At 46.0% G+C, this 15277-nt stretch overlaps 1 protein-coding gene across 1 annotated transcript in view; it reads left to right on the forward strand.

Moving 5' to 3' along the window:
• LOC144147265 (sulfotransferase 1E1-like) overlaps positions 1-15277 on the forward strand; it is a 55126-nt gene extending 39849 nt beyond the window's left edge. The window contains exon 2 of the transcript XR_013317876.1: positions 14939-15277. The gene's annotated coding sequence lies outside the window, so the exon portion shown is untranslated. The remainder of the gene's footprint in view (positions 1-14938) is intronic.

The following is a 15277-nucleotide window of genomic DNA, read 5'->3' on the forward strand; positions in this document are numbered from 1 at the left end:
TGTTTTTCGTTCATTGTTCTATATATTTAAAAAAAATGTTGACCTCAATAACCGTAGTAAAAAAAAAGACCCTAACCACACCCCTATGCCTCCTTTGGCGTCGTAGACTGCTGACTAATCTTTCTGTATATACCTATATATATATATACATCTTGTATGTATGTATATGTATGGATCTTGTAACGCTTGTTCACGTGTCAAGCACTCCGAGCAATTACTGTTGGTTTGCTCTGGTGTTGTTCACTTCGTTTGTTTGTCTTCTTAACCTTTTGTGCCGTGTATTCTAAAGCGCAGTGAATTATAACCTAAGGCAGAACGTCGGTTCCGCGGAGTTGGGCTCAGCGGAGTGCGCGGAAGAATACTGACATGAAGGGAGTCGGCCCTGACAGTCAAAGGGAACGTTGCTGACGCTTGTTCCTAAGAAAGGCCCCTTGGCCATCCATACCGGATCACAGAGTCATTGCGATGCCCGTACCGACTAGACTTACAAGGGAGAGTTTTGGGGGCAGGGCATGCTTGCCGAGTGGGAAGAACAAGAATTTGAGTAGTCTCCTTCAATACCAGGATCTCCACTGACCTGAAAACCCCGTGTATATTGGGCGCTGTATTTTCTGAGTTTAAAGAAAAATTCAAAAGATATTTGTAGCAATATTATTGTGACTATTGTGTATTTCTTCTTTGAGGGCACGATTTGCAGGCCCGAATTTATTACCAAATCGCCTTGGCTTAGCTTTTCCTCGGAGAAGAAAGTACCCTAGTTTCTGGGAAGCTGCTTCTTTACTTCACAAAAGTTTTCTTACTTCGTTCATATTTAACTTCCCAAATTCACCTAGAGGCGAAGCTAATTAGCAATCTGCACACGACTGTTGAAGGCGAATAGCCTGCACTTTGTGTTGTTACTGTTAAACTGCAAATTGCAGCTTCTTAACCTGCGCAGGTTAGGTCTCCTTCCGATTCAGCAAAAAAGGAAGCACTGCGTTTTATTTCACCAACACCAATCCTTGTAAAACTGTGACATTTTTTTCTTCAGTGTGTGCAGCTGCTTAACTTTCCCTGATATTGACCGCGAAGATAAGCAACCATCCCAGTTGGGGATTACAGAAGTAAAATATTTACTGCTTACAGTTGATAACCAGTTACTTTACTCTTTAGTTGATACAGTTGATTTACTCTGCTGGCTTAGGCAACACAGTGAATTTTATCTGTGTGTGTTTTGTTTGAGCTCCCGCAGAGTCCTGCCCCTGCAGCACTTGTTTATTCTTTTTTTTATTTCGAGATGAAATTGCGAAAAAACAAGATCGGTGCGTGTTGTGATTTACCTATCCGGTTTATGTCAGTAGCATGAAGCAGAAAGGGAAGAATAAAACACAGAAAGACGTCACGAGGCCGTTCGCGTGCCCACCACCGTCTCTGGAAACGGCAAGCGAAATGGTGAGGTGAAAATACCCGTCAGGAGGAAGGACGCCTTTCCGCGCGTGGCAGTCTGGAAACATTTGAATTACAGATGTGAACACACGTGCATGCGATATGAAATTATTACCCCAAACAATTTCCGGTAAATGTAGAGCGAAATTCTATATGCAGAACGATGACGAATGGTAGGAAAAGGAATTTTGTTTCAAAGTGAAGGCGGAAAAGTGACTCGGTGGACTTCGAGGCAAGCCCTTATCTATGTGCAGAGCTATTTGGTATTTATGCAGTGAGTTTTTTAGTCATGAAGCCAGAAGGCAAAGCTGGCTGTGAAGATGTCACAAAAATTGGCGGCAAAGCTAATCGTGCAGGCGTTACAGGCTCCCCAGTTGGGACACTACTATTAAGGCGGTAGCCTTACATGCCTCCTTCTGCTCTAAAGTGCCGTTGTTGTTGCACTTGTTGTTCGGTCAAATAGGTGGTCACAAGCCAAGAAAAATACACAAAAAACTAGCCCTCAACCACCTCGCTTCCCAACTTACGTCGCTAATAAACGATAGCCTAAGGCCACTCCTCCCACGTACGCTTCTCTCCTGTTTTCGCCATCTACCACTCACGCTGTTCCTCTCCCGTCTCTGTCCACGCATTAAAGGTTCGGAGTTAAATTTTGCGCGTTCACAAAGCTGGCGCGTCATCTATTTCGACTGTCGAGTCTCTGCACTCCAGCCACGAGAACGACGCTCGGGAGCCAGGCTTCTTCGTATCTGGTGGTTGAAACACTGTTTTAAACACGTTATTTTAATTTGCTCTAGCAAAAATGAAGCATACACACATCCACTTTTTATTAAAAAGCACTGTTAACACCACTAATGAGTAAGCGTTCTTTCTCAAACAGGTCTACATATTATCACAGTTTTCAGATTGAATAGATTGAAATTGTCTTTTTCATATGACCGTGTAATCAAGTGTTCTCCCAAAGTAAGCCGTGCGGGCGAATCAAGTAACCGACAGAATGAGAGACAGATAGACAGACAAACACACAGACAGACAGACCGACAGACACACACACAGAGCAACATTTCTGGCGTTTAAATAGCCCAAGGAATACAGATGTGATCGCGTGGGACTCCAACCCTGGTCTGCGCCGTAGCAGCCCAGTGCTGTGGCAACTGTGCTTCCTCCAAGCGTTGCCACTGTAATACAAAAGTTATTGTTTTTGATCTTTTCCTTGTGGCCCATGCGCACTTGGGGGATTGGCTACGAGTAGCGAGCTTTTAGAAGCAATGTGCCCGCTTCACATATTTCACAACGCTTTGAATTCGCAACGTCAAAGTTGCAGAATTACTTGCGCAGTGTGACGGCTGAACGTGACTGCACGTGAGTAGAACATGATTCCTGCAGCTGCACATTACCCTGATTTTAATGGAGCAGTGGTGTGTGCGAGTCCGATTGCTGAACTAATTTGCTCCAAACAACGCGAAAAACCAACGCGAAGAAAGCGGTGGAAATACGATGTTGCTGAAATGAAGCAGTAATAATTATGTTCAAGCTGTTTTCTTCAAAACACCTGAGCCATCTTATGTGTCTCGAGGACTTCTGATTGCTTTAGCAATATGTAGGCCATTTTGGCGACATTTTTGCCGATGATGTGCGCCCAGCGACGGATAGAGAAAGAAAACCATAGAATGCGTACGGACAGGTGACGTTAGCCATGCCGGCGTCAGCGTTTACTTAAGTGGCACTGCGTTAAAAACCTCTGCTTCTTAAGTTCATTACACGTGCCACGCTCAGCATGGTTGAGGCTGCGCAGTTGGCAACAAAGCCTGCCTGCGAGCGCGTCTAAACCGTGCACTACACGTCACCTTTCAAGTAGCAGTTGGCTCAATTGGCTCGCTTATATATACGCCCTATGTATTTATAATGATGCACTCGATAGACAATTGGTTAAACGGCCTGCAAGAGGCCTTTGAAACTGGCGTGTAGACGACGTGTAATTCGGCGTAACATGGTACAAAGTCGGGCTGAAGAAAAGCGATAATGCAATTTGTAGCCATGCATAAATTCATCGACCCACCCACGATCGATGTGGAACTGCCTCCGTACACCACGTACGGTGGGTTTAACTGCACGCAGATTGTGGAATTAGCTGTAGTTGGTAGGAAGCCTTCAAGTCACAGTGCGGCTGGTCTCCTTCTCCCCGACACGCGACTATCACAAGGCGATTTCACTAGACTGGCCAGTGCCAGGGCAGCCAGCGCGCGGCGGCGGGAGTGGCAAAAAAGATAGAATGGGGAATCGCGGTGATGTCGTCGCGACATTAGTGGATAAAAATGGAGCGATAGGGCGCCAATTGCGCTGCAGAAGTGTGCAAAAGTGACGAGTGAGGCAATTAAAGCGATTGCATGGCGGGAATGGTCGGACGGGGCGTGCTGGAAACACCGTTTTTCGGGGTACTAAATCCAAAGTAAGGCATTTGCTCTTGCCCGAATATCTTGTTTCCGATAGGATGAACTCGATGTTCGCGCGTTCCCGAAAATCCACACACACACAGACACTAATCTCTGGTGAATTCAAAACAACACTTTCCCTCACCCAACTTTGCTACACCGCCTCTTTAATGCCCAATATCCCCCCAAATGTAATTTTTTTACCTCACATCATAGTCGGGTGTTGACAAGTACAAGTTCAAATACAGGTACGGCTACTTCAGGCGTCATGCAAATCCACCAGAAGAATTCTTTTGAATCACCAAAAAACGAGAAAATATTTTGAAATATATCGCTAAACAATTGCCTTGGGCTTCACTCCAACTTAACAAAACTTGCTGATCTAGTGGTTCATGCTTATTAGAAAGAATAAAAGGAGCGCTAAGCAGACGAAGACAAAGTAGACACACCCACCACATACAGGCGACAAATTACGACACACCACATACAGGCGCCTGTATGTGGTGTGTGTGTCTACTTCGTCTTCGTTGGTGTAGCGCCCCTTTTATTCTTTCCAACTACTCTAGCCTTTTACAAAAACATAAGGACGTTTTTCCGTCATACGAAGTTAGGAAGCATCGCTTCTGAGGGGCCCACTGCAGATGATCAGTGACGCCGCGATCAGGAACGGGAACAAAATAAATTATCACAGTCACGCAATGCATAATGAAGAAGACTTCAATGAACCACTTAATAATAACAAGACTGTAAAAATAGGCCGCACTTTACGGCTTTGCCGGTTAACCATATCTCCGCGGAGTTCATGGGAACGTCTTTTTCGTTTCCTTTATTTGGCGATTTCTGCAGAGTACGCAAAATAAAGGTAACCCTTAAGCGAGTTCACGCGCACTGTTTGTTGTACAGTTCCCCTCTTGAAATGCACATCGATGTCACATTAAATCTCACAATACCGTGGAATGCCTGTAGTTCCCTAAATGTTCTTCTGAGACAAAAAGAATTGGTTATATGCAGGAAAGAAAAAAATATTCAGGCCTCGCCATAAAAAAAGAACGGCAGAGAATATGTTCAAAACGAATACCTGTTACAGGCCTCGCCATAAAAAGTGAACATCCAGAGAATATTTTCAAAACAAATACCTGTTTTGGGGCGCTATTCCAGAAGGCCCGAGACAGCTCGCTCCTGAGTTTTCAGTTGGTCTTGAAAAATGAATGCACTTTTTGATGAAACGAAACGCTTTGCCCCTATACACACTAAATTCGTGCTTTTTTCGTCTACACATCCTAATGCACGCACAGCTAAAGCTAAAAAGGGTCCACTCAACCATTTCAGTTTTCTCTCACTGAAAGGCCACCCAACCTCTTTCATGTGACATAAGCTCATCCTCACCTTTGCTCTCAAATAGCCTTCACGTTTACTCATCACTTGGAGTTAAAAATAAAAAAAATGAAAAAGTGGACGCGCCTGTAGCCTCCAGGAGCAAAAGTGTATGCAGCGAAACCGAACATGAAACCGAACAAGAAACTGAAACTCCCTGCTTTGGTTCTGTGGATACGACACAGACATCATACATGCACGGGCAGTTTAAGTGCAAACGAGTGTATCAGCATTGGGACGCTTCGTATTATATATATATGTATATATATATATATATGTATATGTATATATATATATATCTATATTTCTCAAAATCCTCGCACAAACTGCGCTCTTCTTGGGTGGCTGACGCACACCTCTTTCGGCGTCGTTCCCCTTCGAGGGGTCGTCATTGTCCGCCTTGTGCCCGGGACGCCGGCCGCGCATAAGCCATTTGTGGCTATTATCTGGTCTCCTCCGGAAGCGGCGGCATTTCCCTTTGAGGACGCGGCCCCCCATTGCTAATCCTCCCGCCTGCATTCTTGAACTTCAATGTCGCCTTCTGCCATTTTGCGTTCCCCAGTGTCTGGATGACTAATTGTCGATTCTACGCTTCCGCCTTATGCGACAGGTTGTTTCCGCTCCTTTGGAGTAAGATGCCCAGTACGCCTTCCTCATTTGTTTACTTTTCTTAATATTGCTGTGCGTGGGTGGGCGGTGGCTGAAGGAAACACGCTTCCTAAGTGCCTCGCTTTGCTTTTCGCCGCGTTGTATATTGAGATGGATTACCTGCGCGCCCAGTCGTGCAGTACGTTTCTTTCCACTTGTTTCTTGCTGTACTTACTTCTTGTACACTTTTGAAATAATTTGTCCACGTGCTCAAAGCGCTCCCAGCGAGCCTACATATACCCTGTATTCGACCTATGTACTTCACTTGAAAAAGGCTGGTTTCCAGCTGAAACGTCGTATTAAATATTGTTATGTTTTTCGTGGTGACTCTAATTTAATATACTATTCAGCTGCCAAGCCCTGCACTGTTATATATATATATATATATATACATATATATATATATATATATATATATATATATATATATATATATATATATATATATATATATATATATATATATATATATATATATATATATATGTATATATATATATATATTTATATATATATAGCGAATCAGAATTTGAAATAAGAGGCTCGTTAAAGTAATCCAGAAATAACGGTTGGCAGTCAAGACTGCCTCGGAAAGCAAAGGGGAGAATGTGGTAGGACATAGAAACAGAGGAAGAATTCGGAATGACACAAAGAAAAAGGAGAAAAAATGCCCGCCGTGTGGGATCCGAACCCACGACCTCCTGAATACGTGATTCTGGAAATGTGTGTGCGTGCGTGTGTGTGTGTGTGTGCGTGTGTGTGTGCGTGTGTGTGTGCGTGTGCGTGTGCGTGTGCGTCTGTGTGTGTGCGGGTGTGCGTGTGTCTGTGCGCGTGCATGTTGCGTGTGTGTGTGTGTGTGTGCGTGTGTGAGTGTGTGCGTGTGTGTGTGTGTATGTGTGTGTGGAAAAGGTCCAGACCCGTTTCCAGAGGACGGGATTTCTATTATTGGTGGCTGTCTCTGTTGCACACGCAGTAATCTACCCTTAACTCGAAATTGTAAAATCCGTTAAAACGTTCAATATAAGCGGAGTTTTGAGTCAACCGAAATGTCGAAAATTGTGACCAGGTCACTAAAATAAGGCCTCGTTCTGGTAACAAAAGCCCAGTTGCACGGAGGAGCTTTCGTGATAACGGCAAAATATATCGCAGGAAAAACTAATTTTCATTATTGCAGGAGGACGGCCCGTTAGGCGTCATTCACATCTCGGCCCAGAGAACCGTTCTTGAGAATTGAATCAATTGTTGATCGCCGGCTCTACATTGTACCTCGTTGGGAAACACGCACAGCACGTTTTTTGTTTGTGCCGTAGTAGGCCCGTCTCGAGGCTCTTCGTCGTCCTAATGATCAGCTTCGTCGTCCACAGCTATCTGAAAGGTGTAGGCGTCATACAGCATTCCGGTAACGGGGACATCTGCCTCGTAAGAGCACGTACTCCGCGGAAATTTGACGTTGGCGGCCGCGTACTGCGCGTAGTGGGAGCTAATCGTTCGAAAGGAGTCATTATCATCCAAATGTACCGGACTTTGCCTTGTGTACACGCGGTCAGCATTTCGAGATTTCCGTGGGCCCCTGAAAAACGTTTAGAGGTAAAGGAGGAATACATATTGCTTATGTGAGGTATATGCATGGCGAGAAAACGATTCCAATGAACCGATATTTCGACATACCTGATTTCAAATTAACAAGGAATTACTGTGCATGCATACCTATATATGCGTATATATCATCTCGCTAGACCTTTATGCGGAGCGAAAACATCGGGTGTGCAACGTTACAGGTACATTTCAGTAAAGCGAGAATATGACGAGCATAGGAAAAAGGGGAACCGCAAGGAACGAAGTATATGGGAGGCAACAAAAATGTACACAGACACGCGAGACCGCACAAATTTTACTGTACACGAATGTTAAGGTTGTGGTCTGACCACGACTGATGCCCGTCAACCGTACCAGCCACTCATGTCGGTGACTAAAGAGGTGAAGTGAACCGCGGAGATTTTTTGTGCTTGCTGTGGAACCTCGGGGCTACGCAGCGAGGAATAGCCTGAGACGCGTGGAGGTTACACTGCGGTCGCTTGAGGAATTACTGGGATGGTGCGCTTGTCGTGTCGTGTTTCACAAGCTTTACGTCAGGCCATGGGAGCTTGCGGAGGTTCCATGTCTCCGCTCGGGTCTACACCACGAGCCACCTTGAAAAAACGAATGTAATGGCCAGGGCTTCCTGGAAAACCCCAGAAGAAGCCACCTGAACAGGCCTGGGACTGGGCAAGGGCGAAGATCTTAGGTCATAACACTGCACACCATGCACTACCAGCCTTACCAACTTCCTCTTTAGTTACTAGTGCGACACCGGAATTTGAGTTTGTATTCTCAGTAGTTTCCCGAGGTCCATCGTCGCTGGCATAAAGTCTGGTGTCGAATCGTTCTTCTACGTTTATTATCTCGTCAACGCCGTGCGTTTTCTTATCCTGCTCATCTCTCAGTGCGCACATCCTGTTTTTGCCGATTACTACCTTTCGCTTAGTTGCTTTCAAGCTTCTGCCTATTTGCAGCGTTTTCTCCATCACTGCCATCTCATGTGTAGGAATGTCGTTTTTTTACTTCTGTTGATCAGTTTCGAGAGCTCGGCTCATACAACGCTATCCCCCGTACTTGACATTTCAGAGTCTTATCTTTGGCATTTAGTTCCTTTGTTCTTATAGTTTCCCTGTTTGTTCCTTAGACACTACCTCTCCAACAGGTGGTTCTGATTCACTGTTTCCCGATGTTAGGTGGTCATTTAGCCTGTCTACACTGACCTTGTTCTGTTTGTTCAGAAGCGAGGATTTCTTTTGAAGAGTCCTTTTGAACTCCCGGGTTCTGGTTGTGACTCACCCCATGAGTGGTTTCTTTGTTTTCACGAGTTTTCTTTGTTATCTTCTGAGATTCAGCCTGAGCTGGCATTTAATTATCCTAAAATTGCTTCTTCGAGCCTTAAGTAGCCCCTCTATTTCTTGTACGATAGTCGGGCTGTCACTGAAAATGAAGTCAATTTTGATTTTTGTTGTACCATCGCAACATTTCCAATGTCCACTTTGTGTTCTTTCATTTGTAGAAGAATGTGTTCACCAACGTGTAATTACTTCCCTCGTTGAATAAAACCAGTGTATCTCCTCGACTGTTCCAATTGTCACTTCCGAACTTTCCCTCTCAGCTTTCTCCAATTTGCTTCTTACCCATCTTCACGTTAAAGCTCCCATCAGAATGACGAACTGCATTGTGGCCTTGTTCAATGCTGATTAGAAAACCCCCATAGAAGCTATCTACGCTTCATCATCGCAGCTGGTTGCGGGCGCATAGGCGTGTACTAACCTTAATCTGAATGGCTTGTTTAGCTTCATTACAGCATCCGCAACTGTCTCGCTAAAGTTAGGAAGCTCCTCTACGTTTCCTGCTAATTCTTTGTAGATTAAAAATCAATCCCCGCGTTCTTTCGTTTTCTGGGGTTCACTGTAGTATGGAATATGCCCGCTAGTGAGCTGCATGAGGCTTTCTCCTGTCCTTCTAATTACGCTTAACCCTATACTATCCCACTTATTCTCCGAGAGCTACTCTAGTTGTACAGCTAAGCTTTACTCACAAGACAAGGTGTGTATGTTGAACGTCTCTTGATTCTAGACAAAATCCCAGAATTGTTTTCGGCGCAAGTGGTTGCTTCAGTCACCGTACAGATCACCGCGACTAAATTTCGGGTGGAGGCGGTCTGAACCCCATATGCCCCACCCCCCTCCTCACTCAGTATGTTCCTGCCCGTGAGAGTTGCGGAGAACGCCTTGAGAGAGCAGCGGAAATGGTCCTCCGCTTCGTGACCTGCCATGGCCCGTGACACTTGTGGTGAGCTTTGTACAAAAGCAGCGGTTAACAGGTCCCCGTCGTACTGAGGGCAACCACGCCCCATTGACAAGACAATGATTCCGCATTGGCAAGCTCTACCGCGGGCCTGCTTGGCGAGCGCACGCTGCAGAGTACATCATTGCCACCGGCTTGGCGACCACCTCAACGAGCTATGCATAAAGGCGTACCAGTAAATATATAAAAATTATAAAAATAAAGTTCAAAACCTTCATTACAACATCAAAGTAGTGACAAAAGCCGAACTAATTTTAGCTGCAGAAACCGAGACGATTCTTCTCTAAAACTGCTACCCACATATCTGAACGCGTAAAGAGTGGCTGCAGTAAGAACTGTAATATAGTACAATCGGCGGTCCTCATTTCCCTTGGCGAAATGTTTTGATTTTCTTATATGCCCTTTTGACGCACTTCCGATCATCAGAGAAGTTAGAACTATTTGTTTCATGTCTTGATAGCGTAAAAATTGGAACCCGCGTTTTCATTTACGGAACCGTATTTACACCACTACCAGAAAAGCGGAATAGCATTATGAGAGAACAAAATTTAATGAATGAGTTCGCTTGCCAACAACCTTGTTTAAATACGGAACCGGGAATAGCGAGGTAAAATACCTTACACCAGGAAGCATGCGACTGTGCTTGGTGCTCTATAAGTATATGATTAAGAAATGGAAACACGTGTGGAAGCAGAATGACGTATCATGGGTAAATTTCACAGCAGGTGCAACAGCAACATAACGTGGGGGAACGATTTTCTATTGTTCTATAATTTAGAAAACAGGGAAAAGTGAAAAGCATGTAACATGCTTTTCTACATTAAATAAATATTGCAAAGTTGTTTCGTTTACAGGGAAGAAGCTATAGGCGATTTGAGAAGATATTCACATTCGTTTCTAGATGCCGCTATTTTTGCGGTGCCCTGAAGCCCCCAACCCAGAAAAGAAGGCGTTGCGCCAGGCAGATAGCTAAACGCCACGTAAAGCTGTACACCAAGGCGTTGCACGCAGCGGCCAATCATTTATATTCGGCAACGTGCATGTTCACCTTCCTGCCAGATCGGCCAACTCCATACGGGATCTGAAGGAAAGAAGAAGCAATTGGTAAACAATATCAGGCAGCGTCCAACATAAAAAGCATCACCGTATGTCTGCAGTGCTCGGGACTCTGACTTAAACAATAAAAAAATTGGTGGAGCTGGCACTAGTGGTGCAAGGCTGGAGAAACAGCAAGCTGGCGGCCCCTCCACCTTCGTCGGAGAGGCGGCTGTTGCCCCTCACCGACATTCTCGAACTTGCCGCTGAGAGTTCTCTGTGACTGCCGGCCTGGAGCGTTTGGTCCGCAGCCTTCCATATCTATCCCAACCTGGACCATGTTAGCACGCGCTAGAATCCGCAGCAACCGGCTTCGCGAACGCGGCGTCCGTAGCACGAGCTGTCGTGTGCTTTTATTTGAGGAGCGTACGTAGGTAAATAGTTTTCTTCTTGTTTTTTTTTTTTTGCGAGCTCCTCACCTAGTGTAAGCCCAAGCGCTCGCAGGGACGACGCCAGGCCACCGGACCAAGCTGAAGCTTAAATATCTCTGTTATTAAGAGCGGCTCATAGCGGCTCACTTGCGGCAGTCAGGCGTATGCGAGCGAACAAACCAGTGAGCGAGTCAACTTAGGAGCGAGCAAGTGAACGAACACCCACGTGAAGTAGAAAGCCAACCCTACGAATAACCAAAAAGAAATAGTGCTGTGCGCCTGGAATGCGATGATAGCTAAATTGGACAGACGCCGGTTTCAGAACGGGAGGAACCCAGATTTGATTCCCACCAAGGGGTGCGTTTTTTCTTTCTTATTGCATGTTTTTTGTTTCCGTTGGGCCCCGTACGGCCGGGTAAAGCAGCTCCACTTGCAAAACTGACTTCAAAAAGGCTAGGACCTACAGTCCTTGGGTCCTGTCATAAACTAATGGTGAATTCGCCATGTTTTTTTGCGTACGGAAAAAGTAAGCAATCAGGGGCGTATAGCCCGCATAGGTATGACGAGATGCAGTCTGATTTGACACTAGGATAGAGATCACAACAAAGCTATAAAATGTGGCACATGAAAGACATAAAAACTCCTCGGATGTACTATAAAAATAAGACGGCAGCTGGGGCTGGCAACAGGAACACATTTCTTTAGGTTAAAATTCACGCCAACACCACGAAGCGATCATGTAACGTTGATTCAAAAGCGAGCGACATGTGGGTGTTAAGGTGAAGAAGATCACACTCGGCGTTTTGCCGTATCTTTTTATATCTTTCAATCGCTTTTAGTAACATAGTTGAGCTCTCTGATTCAAAGCAATCTTTGTTGTGTTATCACCTTCCTGGCCGCCACCGCCGCCACGCTATTCTTTGCAGTTATGTTACAATTTCATGGTGTGATGACGGAAAAAAAGACGGCCGTGACCCTTCGTTGTGTGATACCGTAAGGGCAGTGGAACACTACGCCTGATAATGGCGGAGCATCGGATAGCGCGGGTTTACTCTTTTCTCAAGCTCAAACCCAATCAGCGCAGTAATGACTAAAACAGCCCGATTTCATTGTTATTTTATCTCGAATTCAATCATGTGACTGCCACGTTACTAGGAGGAATGTGGACAAATGCCATGTGCTGGGTCCTTTGTAATAGTGAGGCTTGTAGCATTATGTTGCCGTTACGCCAAAAAATATTTTATTGCATTCAAAAACAAAAACAAAATACGGGCGTTATTTTTATGCTCCGTTATCGAATGACTTAGAACAGTTTAAATGTTATTTATTTCACTATAAAACAGTTTTAAATCGGGCGTCGTGTGAACGTTCGCCTGCTGTGAATTCCCAAGAATTTCACGGCGCCGAAAGTCGGTAAAATGTTTTGCCCAATTTCACGGCGACTGCAGGCGCCATTTTCAAGCTCTTACGTACCATCACGTCACTTCTACACAGGCTGAAGTTGCCAATGTGTCACGCAAACGTTCCCGCCAACAGTTTATGTTACGTTACGTCTACCCAGCCTATTCAAGAGAATGGAATGGATGACAAAGAGAGGGAGTGAAATACAAGCCTTACTCTTGTAGGATTGGAAAGACCGGCCTGCAATGTAATGTCCCCAGCATTTCGTGAAGTTTTTCATTGTCGGCCAAGAATAATGCGCTTTGAGTACAGAGAAATTACGCAAAATTTAGAACTAGACATCAGTAAGCGTCATAAAATGTCAAAATGAAGAAAGCACACACAACCGCTTTGTCAACCCGAAGCACATGAGCAAAAATTAGAGACAGTCGGACAGTTTCCGCCGAATTCACAGTTCACGGTGAATTTACGAATTTCAGAGATGGGCCAATAGACACTTCACTGTTAGCGAGCGTCTGGTGCAACAGTGATCGCTACTGGCCAATCCCAGTTAGTGCGCATGTAATTTATTCGGCTGCATATGTTTATCTTGGAGCGAAATGTAAACTGGGAAACTGGGACTGAGCTTGCTCGGTGGACCTTGGGGGGGGGGCGCGCGGGTATGTCGTGTATCAGCGACATCCGAATTGGCGCAAGGGCTGTAATCTCGCAACGACAGCTGTGACGTCACTAACCAGTTTGTCTTATAGGGCATGTTAACAAGCCTATTTGCAGGGCGAATGACTTGCAAAGATTCTTTGAACACATAGCTCATCGATCTTCGGGTCGGCTTGTCGACGTTTTCTAGGCCCAAAAAGACAAGCATTCAATAGTTCCACCTTTAGAAAAAGAAAACGATAGGGCATATGTACTTCGGGATGTGCGCTGAGGCCGCGATCAAGAGGCCGTGGGTTTGATTCCCATTGAGTATTAAAGTCTTCTCAGTTACATTTGTACTCTAATATCTTATCTTGTTTTCCCAGTGGGTCGAACAAAAAAATACCCTTTCGGTTACGTTTCAGGGTCAGGGGAATTTTATTTTGTTCCGGTGCAGCTCCGGTTCGACTAAATCATAACCCTAACCGGTTCCCGAACAGATTCGGAGAGTACATTATTAGCAAAGTGCGAAAACGTGTACTACATACAATTTAAAAACTAAATACAATTCTGGAGCATTCAGAACACTGCTTTTCCCTGTAAAAGGCGTGGTATTTTAAATATAACCGTAAGCAATTAGTTCAGATAATTAGGGAAAAAGATAACGTAGTGACCATTTAAAACCTGGTTTCCCGTCCAACCCGTATGTTGCCCTTCCGTCTACTTAAAGCAACCACCAATGGTCATGCTGTCTGTGGGCTGTATGTTCTCCCACTGTAAGGTCCACTTATGAGTTTAGCAGCCGGGCGCCCGTGCTGCGCGTGAGAACCCGCCGCTCTGTCTGGCGACGTAGCACTGCGGACACTGCGCTACAACCACCGCTAATTCGTCGCGGCGAGCACGGGAGACGGATTGTCCGGCCTACCACATTCCTCAAGGATAATCCCTCAGTGAGAAAGCCGAAGGCGCCGCCGAATTCCAGGAACGTCGGACCGACTCGCGGAGGTGGTGGGATTACAGGCGTGTCTCTATTGTTGTCGCGCCCTGGTCAGCATGACGCACGGTCGCTGTCTTTCGCTTTCACCCCGCGGGGTCGCACGAAACTGCTCGTCTGTGGGCGTGCCGTTGACCCGAATGTGGCGGCGCCTCAATGAATATTCCGTGGCATGCTGAGTGACAGCTGTCTACGTGAATTTGGGCACTCCCATACGCGTGTACGAACGCTACAGGGGCGTTCCCGAGAGAGAGTCATCTCGAGGTTATATAAGGCCGAACTTGGCCGTTGGAAATCGTTCTTGTCTGAGCGCTGAGCTGGCAGTTCCCGGCGAGACAAGGAGTCTCGACCGTTAACGCTAGGTTATGATTTGTGAGCCCCCTAGTCGTGGTTAAGATCGCGTCGGAGGTTTAGGGTGCAGCGCCGCACCGGGAAACTAGACGGATCTTGCGGCGAGACAGATCCTCGGCCGTGGTTTCTCGAGCGGTTTGTGTACGCTCCAAGAATAGGAGAGTTAGACGAAGTTGAGGAGCTCGAGTGATTTGTGCGCACTCGGAGCTAGCGTCTAGCTGAAGTTTGCAGTTTTTCCTTTATTATTCATGTACCCAGTTTTCCCACTGTAAATAGCTGCATATAAACCCTTCGTGTCATTTATTCAACCTCAACGCCTCTAGTTCATCAATTCGACCGCCGTCTCCAAGAACTTCAACACCATCGCCCAGCCAGCCGCCTGCCAAATCAACCGGAGCCTGGGCGATTGGGTTCCTGATGGACACCGGACTTCGGGGAAACGATCTTTACTGGCGCAATCGACAGGATTTGGCAGAAGAAACTACCAGGCCACAACCAGGGGCAGCAAGCAGACGCAAGCCCGCCTTCATCGGTGGCAGCCGAGCTCCGCGCGGAGTGGAGCGGCAGAGCCAACCAGCGCACGTGGCCAACGACGCGGCAGCCGACCACCGGAGGTACGGGTGAGTGGGATTTCTTGCGCTTCGTTGTGGCGGTGTAGGCTG

The sequence above is a fragment of the Haemaphysalis longicornis genome, unplaced genomic scaffold (assembly GCF_048455015.1).
Source record: "Haemaphysalis longicornis isolate Haplotype H1 unplaced genomic scaffold, Haemaphysalis longicornis Haplotype H1 scaffold_7, whole genome shotgun sequence".
Classification (NCBI taxonomy): domain Eukaryota; kingdom Metazoa; phylum Arthropoda; class Arachnida; order Ixodida; family Ixodidae; genus Haemaphysalis; species Haemaphysalis longicornis.